This window comes from Salvelinus namaycush, chromosome 11, assembly GCF_016432855.1.
Source record: "Salvelinus namaycush isolate Seneca chromosome 11, SaNama_1.0, whole genome shotgun sequence".
Taxonomy (NCBI): Eukaryota; Metazoa; Chordata; class Actinopteri; order Salmoniformes; family Salmonidae; genus Salvelinus; species Salvelinus namaycush.
In genome coordinates this window covers 40593779-40609418 of record NC_052317.1, presented here as the reverse complement: position 1 = coordinate 40609418, position 15640 = coordinate 40593779, and the positions used below count along the sequence as shown (strand labels likewise).

The window sequence follows — 15640 nt, the reverse complement described above, 5'->3', positions numbered from 1 at the left end:
CTCCACATTAACTCTGTACCCCCTGTATATAGCCTCCACATTAACTCTGTACCCCCTGTATATAGCCTCCACATTAACTCTGTACCCCCTGTATATAGCCTCCACATTAACTCTGTACCCCCTGTATATAGCCTCCACATTGACTCTGTACCCCCTGTATGTAGCCTCCACATTAACGCTGTACCCCCTGTATATAGCCTCCACATTAACTCTGTACCCCCTGTATATAGCCTCCACATTGACTCTGTACCCCCTGTATATAGCCTCCACATTAACTCTGTACCCCCTGTTTATAGCCTCCACATTGACTCTGTACCCGCTGTATGTAGCCTCCACATTAACTATGTACCCCCTGTATATAGCCTCCACATTAACTCTGTACCCCCTGTATATAGCCTCCACATTAACTCTGTACCCCCTGTTTATAGCCTCCACATTGACTCTGTACCCCCTGTTTATAGCCTCCACATTGACTCTGTACCCCCTGTATATAGCCTCCACATTGACTCTGTACCCCCTGTATATAGCCTCCACATTGACTCTGTACCCCCTGTATATAGCCTCCACATTAACTCTGTACCCCCTGTATATAGCCTCCACATTGACTCTGTACCCCCTGTATGTAGCCTCCACATTAACTCTGTACCCTCTGTATATAGCCTTCACATTGACTCTGTACCCCCTGTATATAGCCTCCACATTAACTCTGTACCCCCTGTATATAGCCTCCACATTAACTCTGTACCCCCTGTATATAGCCTCCACATTAACTCTGTACCCCCTGTATATAGCCTCCACATTAACTCTGTACCCCCTGTATATAGCCTCCACATTAACTCTGTACCCCCTGTATATAGCCTCCACATTAACTCTGTACCCCCTGTATATAGCCTCGCTACTGTTATTTTACTGCTGCTCTTTAATTATTTGTTATTTAATTTTTTTTACTTATCTATTTTTTACTTAACACATATTTTTCTTAAAACTGCATTGTTGGTTAAGGGCTTGTAAGTAAGCATTTCACTATAAGGTCTACTACACCTGTTGTATTCAGCATTTCACTGTAAGGTCTACACCTGTTGTATTCAGCATTTCACTGTAAGGTGTTGTATTCAACGCATGTGACATATACATTTGATTTGATTTGATTTGTGGTGTGTACGTGATGTTAGAGACAGGTTCCCTCCTCTGTGTGTAGGACTATGGTGGGGAGTGGGCACCAGTTGTGTAGCCTAGTCTGCTATTTTGGACAGCCTGACAACATGGAGCACAGCCTGACAACATGGAAAGTTACAACCGTCGAGGCTGTATGTTAATTGTGCAGGCTGGCATAGGAGTTACCATTGTGACTAAACCACTAGCACTGCCTCGCAGTCAACAAAAACCTAGGGTGTGGTTCACAGTTATGATAAGGCTACCTGAGGAATGACTGGATGCTGGATAGATTATTAGCCTAGCGCTGCTAAGGCTTCCTGAGGAATGACTGGACCCTGGATAGATTATTAGCCTAGCGCTGCTAAGGCTTCCTGAGGAATGACTGGACCCTGGATAGATTATTAGCCTAGCGCTGCTAAGGCTACCTGAGGAATGACTGGACCCTGGATAGATTATTAGCCTAGCGCTGCTAAGGCTTCCTGAGGAATGACTGGACCCTGGATAGATTATTAGCCTAGCGCTGCTAAGGCTTCCTGAGGAATGACTGGACGCTGGATAGATTATTAGCCTAGCGCTGCTAAGGCTTCCTGGGGAATGACTGGACGCTGGATAGATTATTAGCCTAGCGCTGCTAAGGCTTCCTGAGGAATGACTGGACCCTGGATAGATTATTAGCCTAGCGCTGCTAAGGCTTCCTGAGGAATGACTGGACGCTGGATAGATTATTAGCCTAGCGCTGCTTGACCTCGTGCTGCAGCTACAGTCACAGAGGCTACATTCAAAGTTTGTTGCAGCTGACAGCGTCTTCAGAAATTATTCGCACCCCTTGAATTTTTCCACATTTTGTTGTGTTACAGGCCTGAATTTAAAATGTATTCAATTTAGATTTTGTGCCACTGGCCTACACACAATACCCCATAATGTCAAAGTAGAATTATGTTTTTAGAGTGGCACATTTTAAACACAGATTCAACAACAAAGACAAGGGACGATTTCCAATGCCTGGCAAAAAGAAGAGCACCATTTGGTAGATGGGTAAAAAAAAAAAAAAAGCTGACATTTTGAATATCCCTTTGAGCATGGTGAAGTTATTAATTACACTTTGTATGATGTATCAATATACTCAGTCACTACAAAGATACAGGAAGGAGGAAGGAGGCCTGTATTGCACTCAGTTGCACAAGAGGAAGGACACTGCTCAGGGATTTCACCATGACACCAAAACAGTAACAGAGTTTAATGGCTGAGAGTTGAAAACTGAGGATGGATCAACAACATTGTAGTTACTTACCAAGACAACATTGAATGTTCCCAAGTGGCCTAGTTACAGTTTGACTTAAATCGGTTTGAAAATCTATGGCAAGACTTTAAAATGGCTGTCTAGCAATGATCAACAACCAAAATGGTGGAGCTTGAAGAATATATATATTTTTTAAATGCAAAAATTGAACAATCCAGATGTGCAAAGCTCTTAGAGACGCTGAGGTAATCGCTGAGATTCTAACATGCATTGACTCAGGGGTGTGAATGCTTGTGTAAATTATATATTTCTGTATTTCATTTTCAATAAATTAGCAAAAATGTCTTCCCAAATCCTAGCGTCCACACTAATTTTAACTTTTTTTATTTTGTGTGCAGATGGGTGAAAAAATAAAGTGATTGAATCCTTTTAAAATTCAGGCTGTAACACAACAGTAGGAATACTTTCTGAAGACACTGTACTTGAACTCTCCAAAGCACATAAATGAAACAGACAAATGATGAATGTGCAAGTCTGAAGAATAGTATGCATAATGGGAGCAAAGAACTGAAATATTCTGAGCTGTTAGCCAAACTATTTGCATGTGCTAACAAAACTAACCTAGCATGGAATGAGGACCCTAATTGAACTGTCCTGAGAGCTGCCTGTATGCGCCACTCACAGAAAGAAAAAGCCACAGCAGTATATTTCCCTTAGCCTGTTCTTTAGTACAGGAGAGGAGCATCCAGTTTCAGCATAATGACAGAGTCAAAGTCAGGGCGATGGTGTGCTGAAATAGGCCTTCGGAGTGGAGGGCGCTGGAGGAAGCACAATACCACGGACATGGCTGTTTGGTTTAAATATCAGAGGAAGAGGAACAGTTTATGTTTAGAAATACGCATTGCACAACAAACAACGGCTATTCATTCCAATAAGAGCAAACAGAGCATCAGTACACAATGAGATCTGACACCCACACACACACAGTCTCTAAACACACACACACGCTGACATGTACCCTGCTGTGTGGCCCACACACACACACACAGTCTCTAAACACACACTCGCTGGCATGTACCCTGTTGTGTGTTTAAGCTGCAGTGAATGTCTGACTGTGTGGCCATGTGTGTAACCGTCGGAATGACGGTGTGTTTGTACACAGGGATGTGTTAAACTCATGACCAAACACATGGAGGATAATGGCTCCCCTCGTGGTCTAATGAGGAAGCCATCGGCTCACATTTACATTTGTGTCTCATTGGCTGTCAACAGTCTCCGAGGTGAAACTGCACACACTAGGACAGACCTCCTATTGCTCTGCTTCTCGCATTTGAATGATACCGTATGGTGCACATAAGAAGCTCTTTGATCAGTACTAGGGCCAGGAGTTTTTCTGGCCTATGTGTCCTGATCAGGAAACTCTCCTGACCCTAGTTAGGTGACCTAGACCCAGGGGAGAATGACAGCCCTCTCTCATTGAAGCCACGGAAGTTCAAGGCCGACCGTGGTGTTGCAGGCATTGTAAGCAGAAAACAGGATCCCCTATTATAGTGAATGGAAAAATTGTAATCTTTACAGTCAATCTTTGTGTAAATAAAATGCACAAGATGTATTTTACACTGAACAAAAACATAAACACAACATGCAACAATTTCAAAGATTTTACTGAGTTACAGTTCATATAAGGAAATCAGTCAATTGAAATAAATTAATATGCACCTGTTGGTCACAGATACCTTTAAAAAACAGGTAGGGGCGTGGATCAGAAAACCAGTCAGTATCTAGTGTGACCACCATTTACCTCATGCAGCACAACACATCTCCTTCGCATAGAGTTGATCAGGCTGTTGATTGTGGTCTGTGAAAATGTTGTCCCACTCCTCTTCAATGGCTGTGCAATGTTGCTGGATATTGGCGGGAACTGGGACACGCTGTCGTACATGTTGATCCAGAGCATCCCAAACATGCTCAATGGGTGACATGGCTGGTGAGTATGCAGGCCATAGAAGAACTGGGACATTTTCAGCTTCCAGGAATTGTGTACAGATCCTTGCAACATTATCATGCTGAAACATGAGGTGATGGCGGCGGATGAATGGCACAACAATGGGCCTCAAAATTTCACCATGATATCTCTGTGTATTCAAAATGCCATTGATAAAATGCAATTGTGTTCGTTGTCCATAGCTTATGCCTGCCCGTACCATAACCCCACCGCCACCATGGGGCACTCTGTTTACAATGTTGACATCAGCAAACCGCTCGCCCACAAGACGCCATACACGCTGTCTGCCATCTGCCCGGTTGAAACCAGTTTTTAATCCATGAAGAGCGTACTTCTCCAGCATGCCAGTGGCCATTGAAGGTGAGCATTTTCCCACTGAAGTCATTTACGACGCAGAACTGCAGTCAGGTCAAGACCCTGTGAGTACAACGAGCACGCAGATGAGCTTCCCTGAGACCGTGTCTGACAGTTTGTGCAGAAATTCTGGTGGCTGGTGTCAGATCATACCGCAGGTGCAGAAGCCGGATGTGGAGGTCCTGGGCTAGCGTGGTTGCATGTGGTCTGCGGTTGTGAGACCGGTTGGACGTACTGCCAAATTCTCCAAAACCACATTGGAGGCGGCTTATGGTAGAGAAATTCATATTAAATGATCTGTCAACAGCTCTGGTGGACATTCCAGCAGTCAGCATGCCAATTACACTCTCCCTCAAAAGGAAAATAAAAATCTATGGCATTGTGTGACAAAACTGCACATTTTAGAGTGGCCTTTTATTGTCCCCAGCACAGGGTGCACCTGTGTAATGATCATGCTGTTTAATCAGCTTATTGATATTCCACACCTGTCAGGTGGATGGATTATCTTGGCAAAAGAGAAATGCTCACTAACAGGGATGTAAACAACTTTGTGCACAAAATTTGTGAAAAATCAGCTTTTTGTGGGTATGGAACTTTTCTGGGATCTTTTATTTCAGCTCATGAAACATGGGACCAACACTTTAAATATTTACATATTGCATTTATATTATTGTTTGGTGTAAAAATTGCACACATAAGGATAAATGAGTTGCTTATGGCAGCCTGCAGTACTCTGGTCGGCCTTCAACTTGAGTTACTCAATGAGAGGGGACAGCACTGAGCTACTACTACTCAATGAGAGGGGACAGCACTGAGCTACTACTAGTCAATGAGAGGGGACAGCACTGAGCTACTACTAGTCAATGAGAGGGGACAACACTGAGCTACTACTACTCAATGAGAGGGGACAGCACTGAGCTAGCCTGCAACGTCACTTCCTGGAGTAGTTTATTATACTCAGTATATACAGTCATTGTCTAGACCCGGTGACCTGGAAAACATTCCAGTCAGGGCATACTGTCAGGAAAAACTCCTGGCCCTAATCACTATATACACCCACGCCAACTTCTGTCTTAGTGTATGTATTTCTGTCGACAGTATGTATGTCTGCCACTGAACGCTAACCTAATTTCCTTACCTAACATCATTTCCTTACCTAACATCATTTCCTTACCTAACATCATTTCCTTACCTAACATCATTTCCAATTTGCGGATCAATAAATTAGATAGCACTGATAACCAGGTCTATATAGAACCTGTAGTATAAATGTAAGTTTATGATGAGTTGGATAACCAGGTCTATATAGAACCTGTAGTATAAATGTAAGTATATGATGAGTTGGATAACCAGACAGATTGTTGTAAGTTTTAAATAGCAATGAATCATATGTTAAGTTATGATGTTTTAAAACTAACAACCAATCAATCCTTAACTACTCCACAAGCCAGAGTGAGAGAGTGAGAATGAGAGAGAGAGAGAGGGAAAGAGAGAGAGAGAGAGAGGGAGAGAGAGAGAGAGAGAGAGAGAGAGAGAGAGAGAGAGAGAGAGAGAGAGAGAGAGAGAGAGAGAGAGAGAGAGAGAGAGAGAGAGAGAGAGAGAGAGAGAGAGAGAGAGAGAGAGAGAGAGAGAGAGAGAGAGAGAGAGAGAGAGAGAGAAAGTGAGGGGTATCATTAAAAGTTATAGCCTGCTGTCTCTCTCTGTCTCCGAGGTGGATGTCTGGGGTTTCCCACGGGGGCTTGCAGGGCTGATGTAACATCATGGGTCCAGAACAACAACAACAACAGGACTGTGTTGACACATCTACCCTTTACCAAACACACACACACACACACACACACACACACACCACACACCACACACACACACACACACACACACACACACACACACACACACACACACACACACACACACACACACACACACTTGGAGCCCCTTAGGGCCTAACCCTATGACATACATACACCAAAAATAATCAAATGTATTCAGTGGGGCCCAAAATTATTGACACCCTTGACGATAGAGCTCTTTAGTCACACACAGCAGTGGTGGGTTTGGCGTCGATATGAGAATGAATGAGCAGAAAATAAGCTACTGTAAAATATGGTGCTGGAGCTTTGATGTTATGGGGCTATTTTGCTTCCACTGGTCCTGGGGTCCTTGTTAAGGTCAACGGCACCCAGTACCAGGACATTTTAGCCAGAAACTTGGCCGCAAATGGATTTTCCAGCAAGACAATGACCCCAAGCAAACATCAAAATCCAAAAAGAAATGGTTAATTGGCCACAAAATCAACATGTTGAAATGGCCATCTCAGACTCTGGACTTGAACCCCATTGGAAAACCTGTGGTTTTAACTGAAGAGGGCAGTCCATAAGACCAGACGAAGGATCTGGAAAGATTCTGTATGGAGGAATGGTCTAACATCCCTCCCAATGTGTTCTCCCATCTCAGAAAACATTTTAGAAAAAGTATCAGTGCCGTTATCCTCACAAGGTGTACTCCCTGTTCACTCATGACTGCATGGCCAGGCACAACTCCAACACCATCACTAAGTTTGCCGATGACACAACAGTGGTTTTATTTTTTATTTTCTATTTAACCTTTATTTAACTAGGCAAGTCAGTTAAGAACAAATTCTTATTTACAATGATGGCCTAGGAACAGTAGGGTTAACTGCCTTGTTCAGGGGCAGAAAGACAGATTTTTACCTTGTCAGCTCGGGGATTCTATCTTGCAACCTTTCGGTTACAGGCCCAACGCTCTAACCACTAGGCTACCTGCCACCCCTGGGCTACCTGCCGCCCTTGGGCTACCTGCCGCCCTTGGGCTACCTGCCGCCCTTAGGCTACCTGCGGTAGGCCTGATCAACGACAACAATGAGACAGCCTATAGGGAGGAGGTCAGAGACCTGGCCGTGTGATGCCAGGACAACAACCTCTCCCTCAACGGGATCAAGACAAAGGAGATGATTGTGGACTACAGGAAAAAGAGGACCAAGCACGCCCCCATTCTCATCGACGGGGCTGTAGTGGAACAGGTTGAGAGCTTCAAGTTCCTTGGTGTCCACATCACCAACAAACTATCATGGTCCAAACACACCAAGACAGGCATGAAGAGGGCACGACAAAACCTTTTCCCCCTCAGGAGGCAGAAAAGATTTGGCATGGGTCCTCAGATCCTCAAAAGGTTCTACAGCCGCACCATCGAGAGCATCCTGACTGGTTAAATCACTGCCTGGTATGGCAACTGCTCGGCCCAGTACATCACGGGGGCCAAGCTTCCTGCCATCCAGGACCTCTATTCCAGGCAGTGTTAGAGGAAGGCCCCCCCACCACTCTTTTACACCTCTGCTACTCTCTGTTTAATATCTATGCATAGTCACTTTAATAACTCTACCTACATGTACATATTACCTCAACTAACCGGTGCCCCCACACATTGACTCTGTACTGGTACCCCCCTGTATATATTGTTATTTTTACTGCTGCTCTTTAATTACTTGTTACTTTTATCTCATATTGTTATCTGTATTTTTTTTAAACTGCATTGTTAGTTAGGGGCTCGTAAGTAAGCATTTCACTGTAAGGTGTACACCTGTTGTATTCGGCGCATGTGACTAATAAAGTTGGATTTGATTTGAAGGTGAGGTATAGAAAGGCATTGAAAACAGGGGTGTCAATCATTTTGACCCCTACCTTCTTGGAGAAGAAAAAAGTATTACTTGTTCAAAAATATATCTTTCTCTGAGCAATTGTATTAGTAAAATAATATAATTTCCCCCAAAAATGTTATGCATACAATATAGCTCAGAATGTGTATTATTTATTTTATACAGTCATCTTTGCTCATCTTTCTCAAGGGTGTCAATCATTTCAGGCTCCACTGTGCATTGTCAGTGTAAGAATGAGTCTCTTCCACAGATTTTTACCGATATACAAGGATGGTTCTTACATTCATGATTCTATTAGTAGCTTTGCATTAAAGCCTTGCAGTAACAAAGTAACATGGTTGTCTTTAGGTCAGGACACAGCTGAACCCTGTCTGGTATTTCTTTGACCAACTCAGTGGCCTTGTTGCTTGAGCGTCTGCTGTGAGATTAGAAAAGTTGGGAGTTCAATCCCCATCCTAGTCATACCAAAGACTGTAAAAATGGGACCCAGTGCATCTCTGTTTGGCACTAAAGGATTACTTCAGGATTTTGGCAATGAGGCCCTTTATCTACTTCCCCACAGTCATATGAACTTGTGGATACCATTTGTATGTCACTTTGTCCAGTACGAAGGAAGTTAGAGGTTGTTTTGTGAGTCAATGCTAACCAGCATTAGCGCAATGACTGGAAGTCTGTGATATACCCATAGACTTCCAGTCATTGCGCTAACGCTAGTTAGCAATTGCGCTAGCACTAGTTAGCAGCTTCCTTCAAACCGCACGCAGACATACAAATGGTTTCCATGTGTTCAACTAACTCTGGGGAAGTAGATAAAAGCCCACATTACCAAAATCCCAAAGTATCCCTTTAAGGAGACAGATTGTGGGTATGGCCCTGCGATAGACTGGCGTCCTGTCCAGGGGGTGTACTTGTACATCAAGCTGCCTCACGCTACATAAACAGGATATAGACTCCTGCTCCTTTTCCAGCTTGCACAAGCCAAGGCTACTTATTTACAGAACTTACTTACAGTTGTCTTTAGGTCAGGTCACAGCTCAACCCTTCACTATCATTTCTTTTTCAGTATGTTTTTAATTAATTCCAGGCATAATACTTCAAATCTACTGAAACAATGAAATCAGATAACCATGTAAGCTGCCAGTAGTCTGGTTCAGTTACGGTCAACCTATCAAGCATTCACGGTTGGACCGTATAGCAGTGGTGGAATTGCCCGCTACCCCGGTGCCATGACAGCATGGTATAGAGTGTGATATGGGTGTAATATGAGGTGTCACACGGTTCAAACACAGTCGTAAACACGGTAATAACATGCCTGTAAACACAAAACCGCCACTATATTAAAGGCTTAACCTGTCAGTGGGAACCTCTCAGGCACCTAATCCTGTCCTCAGGGCAGAGCACAGATCATAGAGAGATACTGGGAAACACACACACATAACACACACACACACACGGAGTATGTCAGCAATTTATTCCACGAGGGACTGAAGAACACAATACAGTTAAAAAAGAAATATGTGTTTGCAATTTATTTTGCTGCTGTCTTGGGAGGAGTCTCCCTTGTCAAAGAGATGTTCGATATCAGCAAGATCAAGTCATTCTACAGAGGAAAGCTCCATTCTACAGAGGAAAGCTCCATTCTACAGAGGAAAGCTCCATTCTACAGAGGAAAGCTCCATTCTACAGAGGAAAGCTCCATTCCACAGGGGAAAGCTCCATTCCACAGGGGAAAGGCCCATTCTACAGGGGAAAGCTCCATTCTACAGAGGAAAGCTCCATTCCACAGGGGAAAGCTCCATTCTACAGAGGAAAGCTCCATTCTACAGAGGAAAGCTCCATTCCACAGGGGAAAGCTCCATTCTACAGGGGAAAGCTCCATTCTACAGGGGAAAGCTCCATTCTACAGGGGAAAGCTCCATTCTACAGGGGAAAGCTCCATTCTACAGGTGAAAGCTCCATTCTACAGGGGAAAGGCCCATTCTACAGGGGAAAGCTCCATTCTACAGGGGAAAGCTCCATTCCACAGGGGAAAGGCCCATTCTACAGGGGAAAGCTCCATTCCACAGGGGAAAGCTCCATTCTACAGGGGAAAGCTCCATTCTACAGGGGAAAGCTCCATTCTACAGGTGAAAGCTCCATTCTACAGGGGAAAGCTCCATTCTACAGAGGAAAGCTCCATTCTACAGGGGAAAGCTCCATTCTACAGAGGAAAGCTCCATTCTACAGAGGAAAGCTCCATTCCACAGGGGAAAGCTCCATTCCACAGGGGAAAGGCCCATTCTACAGGGGAAAGCTCCATTCTACAGAGGAAAGCTCCATTCCACAGGGGAAAGCTCCATTCTACAGAGGAAAGCTCCATTCTACAGAGGAAAGCTCCATTCCACAGGGGAAAGCTCCATTCTACAGGGGAAAGCTCCATTCTACAGGGGAAAGCTCCATTCTACAGGGGAAAGCTCCATTCTACAGGTGAAAGCTCCATTCTACAGGGGAAAGGCCCATTCTACAGGGGAAAGCTCCATTCTACAGGGGAAAGCTCCATTCCACAGGGGAAAGGCCCATTCTACAGGGGAAAGCTCCATTCCACAGGGGAAAGCTCCATTCCACAGGGGAAAGCTCCATTCTACAGGGGAAAGCTCCATTCTACAGGGGAAAGCTCCATTCTACAGGGGAAAGCTCCATTCTACAGGGGAAAGCTCCATTCTACAGGTGAAAGCTCCATTCTACAGGGGAAAGCTCCATTCTACAGAGGAAAGCTCCATTCTACAGGGGAAAGCTCCATTCTACAGGGGAAAGCTCCATTCTACAGGGGAAAGCTCCATTCCACAGGGGAAAGCTCCATTCTACAGGGGAAAGCTCCATTCTACAGGGGAAAGCTCCATTCCACAGGTGAAAGCTCCATTCCACAGGTGAAAGCTACATTCAACAGAGGAAAGCTCCATTCTACAGGTGAAAGCTCCATTCCACAGGGGAAAGCTCCATTCTACAGAGCAAAGCTCCATTCTACAGGTGAAAGCTCCATTCTACAGGTGAAAGCTCCATTCTACAGGGGAAAGCTCCATTCTACAGGTGAAAGCTCCATTCTACAGGGGAAAGCTCCATTCTACAGGGGAAAGCTCCATTCTACAGGTGAAAGCTCCATTCTACAGGTGAAAGCTCCATTCTACAGAGGAAAGCTCCATTCTACAGAGGAAAGCTACATTCTACAGGTGAAAGCTCCATTCTACAGGGGAAAGCTCCGTTCCACAGAGGAAAGCTCCATTCTACAGGGCAAAGCTACATTCCACAGAGGAAAGCTCCATTGTACAGGGCAACGCTACATTCCACAGAGGAAAGCTCCATTCTACAGAGGAAAGCTCCATTCCACAGAGGAAAGCTCCATTCTACAGGGGAAAGCTCCATTCCACAGAGGAAAGCTCCATTCTACAGAGGAAAGCTCCATTCTACAGAGGAAAGCTCCATTCCACAGAGGAAAGCTCCATTCTACAGGGCAACGCTACATTCTACAGGGGAAAGCTCCATTCCACACAGGAAATCTCCATTCCACAGGTGAAAGCTACATTCCACAGAGGAAAGCTCCATTCTACAGGGCAAAGCTACATTCCACAGAGGAAAGCTCCATTCTACAGGGCAAAGCTACATTCTACAGGGGAAAGCTCCATTCCACAGAGGAAAGCTCCATTCTACAGAGGAAAACTCCATTCCACAGGGCAAAGCTCCATCTAGTTTGGGAAACACTGCACTACGCAATCAGCAGTGTATCTCTATCTGCCTGCCTCTGCCTGGACCACTGAAAACAATGTAACTCACAACATCTACATTCCTCATCAGTGCTTCAACCACAGACACCAGGAAACAATGGGAAAACCGAGAGGAGAGGAGGAGAGGAGAAGGGAGGAGAGGGGTAGAGGAGAAGGGAGGAGAGGAGGAGGGGAGAGGAGAAGAGAGGAGAGGAGGAGAAGGAAGTAGAGGAGAAGGGAGGACAGGAAGAGAGGAGGAGAGGAGGAGAGAGAAGGGGAGGGAGGAGGAGAGGAGGGAGGAGGAGAGGAGAAGACAATAGACAGCAGTATTCATAAAGCATCTCAGAGGAAATCAAGAGGAAACTTAGAGAAGAAAAGAACAGAAGGGAGGAGAAAGGAGAAGAAGAGAGGAGAAGAGAGAGGAGAGGAGACGAGAGAGGAGAGGAGAGGAGAAGAGAGAGGAGAGGAGAGAGGAGAGGAGAAGAGAGAGGAGAGGAGAAAAGAGAGGAGAGGAGAGGAGAGGAGAAGAGAGAGGAGAGGAGAAGAGAGAGGAGAGGAGAGGAGAAGAGAGGAGAAGAGAGAGGAGAGGAGACGAGAGAGGAGAGGAGAGGAGAAGAGAGAGGAGAGGAGAAGAGAGAGGAGAGGAGAAGAGAGGAGAAGAGAGAGGAGAGGAGAAGAGAGGAGAAGAGAGGAGAAGAGAGGAGAAGAGAGGAGAAGAGAGAGGAGAGGCCAGGACTGTAAAGTCTAAACCCAGAGAAGGAGGGTTCAATGAAGATAGCTAGTAGCTACTGTCTCCCTTCAGCCCACAACCAGTCATAATGCTCCCTCGGTACGTCTTCTCATCATGACACACAGACAACAGGACAAACTTTACTCTTGAACACACACATGTTAAAACCATTACATGACAACATAACTGAATCTCTCTCAGCAGTTCAAAGTATGTTCTCACTTACTTAGCTACGGTTCAACAGTGTCGCGCCGCAACCTAGTAAAAACCATCCATTCTCTTGGGTCTCTCTCTCCGTTCCTCCCTCTTTGTTTCTCACTTGTTCTCTCTTTCTCAGTTACTCCTTCTCTGTGAGACACACGCAGGCAAAGAGTCTCACACACTCCCACAGACACCCTCTCACACACTCCCACAGACACCCTCTCATACACTCCCACAGACACCCTCTCACACACTCCCACAGACACCCTCTCACACACTCGCTCCTCTCCTTCCGTGACCCGGAATGTTTGGCAGGGTTCTACTGTACTGAAATACAGCGCTCGCCATATAAGGTAGCAGCAGCTCCACATGTCACACATAATTTACATGCAGCAGGCGGGGAGTTCACCTTACACAGCACACACACACACACACACACATAACACACACGAGCGCGCGCGCTGAGAGTGCACGCTAAAAACCACGCCACCCCCATACGCTGACGTTCAGAGCAGGGAGGAGAAAGAAACAGAACGAAAAGAAGGAAAGTAGAAAATAGGTCTTAAGTTTAGTCGTTAACCAAGCCTCTCTCTGGTTGGCTGGTTGGTTCCCAACATGTTGAGACGTGGAAACAACGTAGAAACAACCAGTGTGAGGGAAGCCTCTCTCTGGTTGGCTGGTTGGTTCCCAGCATGTTGAGACGTAGAAACAACCAGTGTGTGGGAAGCCTCTCTCTGGTTGGCTGGTTGGTTCCCAACATGTTGAGACGTGGAAACAACGTAGAAACAACCAGTGTGTGGGAAGCCTCTCTCTGGTTGGCTGGTTGGTTCCCAACATGTTGAGACGTAGAAACAACCAGTGTGTGGGAAGCCTCTCTCTGGTTGGCTGGTTGGTTCCCAACATGTTGAGACGTGGAAACAACGTAGAAACAACCAGTGTGAGGGAAGCCTCTCTCTGGTTGGCTGGTTGGTTCCCAGCATGTTGAGACGTAGAAACAACCAGTGTGAGGGAAGCCTCTCTCTGGTTGGCTGGTTGGTTCCCAGCATGTCGAGACGTAGAAACAACCAGTGTGAGGGAAGCCTCTCTCTGGTTGGCTGGTTGGTTCCCAACATGTTGAGACGTAGAAACAACCAGTGTGTGGGAAGCCTCTCTCTGGTTGGCTGGTTGGTTCCCAACATGTTGAGACGTAGAAACAACCAGTGTGAGGGAAGCCTCTCTCTGGTTGGCTGGTTGGTTCCCAACATGTTGAGACGTGGAAACAATGTAGAAACAACCAGTGTGAGGGAAGCCTCTCTCTGGTTGGCTGGTTGGTTCCCAACATGTTGAGACGTGGAAACAACCAGTGTGTGGGAAGCCTCTCTCTGGTTGGCTGGTTGGTTCCCAACATGTTGAGACGTGGAATCAACGTAGAAACAACCAGTGTGAGGGAAGCCTCTCTCTGGTTGGCTGGTTGGTTCCCAACATGTTGAGACGTGGAAACAACCAGTGTGTGGGAAGCCTCTCTCTGGTTGGCTGGTTGGTTCCCAACATGTTGAGACGTGGAAACAACGTAAAAACAACCAGTGTGTGGGAAGCCTCTCTCTGGTTGGCTGGTTGGTTCCCAACATGTTGAGTTGTTGAGTCAGACAGAAGGAATGGATCCTATTGATCTACTTTCCTGCTTCCCGGAGCAACCACACACACACACACACACGCACACACACACACACACGCACACACACACACACACACACACACACACACACACACACACACACACACACACACACACACACACACACACACACACACGTTCCCCACAGGAAGAAGCTATTGAAGCTATTGTGTGACCTTCTATTTTTGGTCTGCTATGCGTTTTCGGTGTGTGTGTGTGTGTGTGTGTGTGTGTGTGTGTGTGTGTGTGTGTGTAAGGCATAACAAACAGATGCTACACGTAGACGCAGACAGAGCCTAAAGCTAACAAACCCCAGCATATCTTTCCTTTACAACAGGCGGGTCCCTTACTGCAGTCAAAAAGACAGTCAATCGCCTCGTCACAGAGAGAGAGAAGGAGAAGGAGAAATAAAGGCGGAAACCCTTACCTCTCACATCGCTGTTGGGTTTGTGCGTGTGCGTCCGTGTGTCTATTGAGTGTGTATGTCTGTGTGTGTTCAGACAGGCCGTGACAGCAGAGCCCCAGGCACCGGCTGGACCATTCTCAGGCAGAGCAGAGAGGAGCGAGGGAGAAGACCGGAGCGAGCGAGAGAGCAAGTGAACAAGCAAATGAGTGAAGGCGCCACGCAGAATAGTGTGGTGGGAGAGGAGGAGTGTCTGCCTCTGTGTGTGTGTGTGTGTGTGTTGCTGACTTGGCTCCGTGCGCTAGTGTCTCCCCTTCCCTACTGCTGTTGGTGGCTGTGATGTGTCTCTGGACGCCCGACTGCTGCAGCCTGTGGAGAGCTGCACTCGCTGGACGGCTGGCTGCACTGTAGCAGCAGCTGGAGAGTAGGAGGAGAGGAGGAGAGGAGGAGTGGAGAGGAAGAATAGGGGGAGGCACCACTGACTG

The 15640-nt window shown here is 46.1% G+C and overlaps 1 protein-coding gene across 3 annotated transcripts in view; it reads right to left on the bottom strand.

The window, feature by feature from the left end:
* LOC120056175 (muscleblind-like protein 1) overlaps positions 1-15640 on the bottom strand; it is an 87335-nt gene that overhangs the window by 59956 nt on the left and 11739 nt on the right. The window contains exon 1 of one of the 3 annotated variants that reach the window (XM_039004389.1): positions 15180-15640. This exon is cut by the window's right edge and continues 95 nt beyond it. The exons of the other annotated variants lie outside the window; for them this stretch is intronic. The gene's annotated coding sequence lies outside the window, so the exon portion shown is untranslated. The remainder of the gene's footprint in view (positions 1-15179) is intronic. 3 annotated transcript variants of the gene reach the window in all.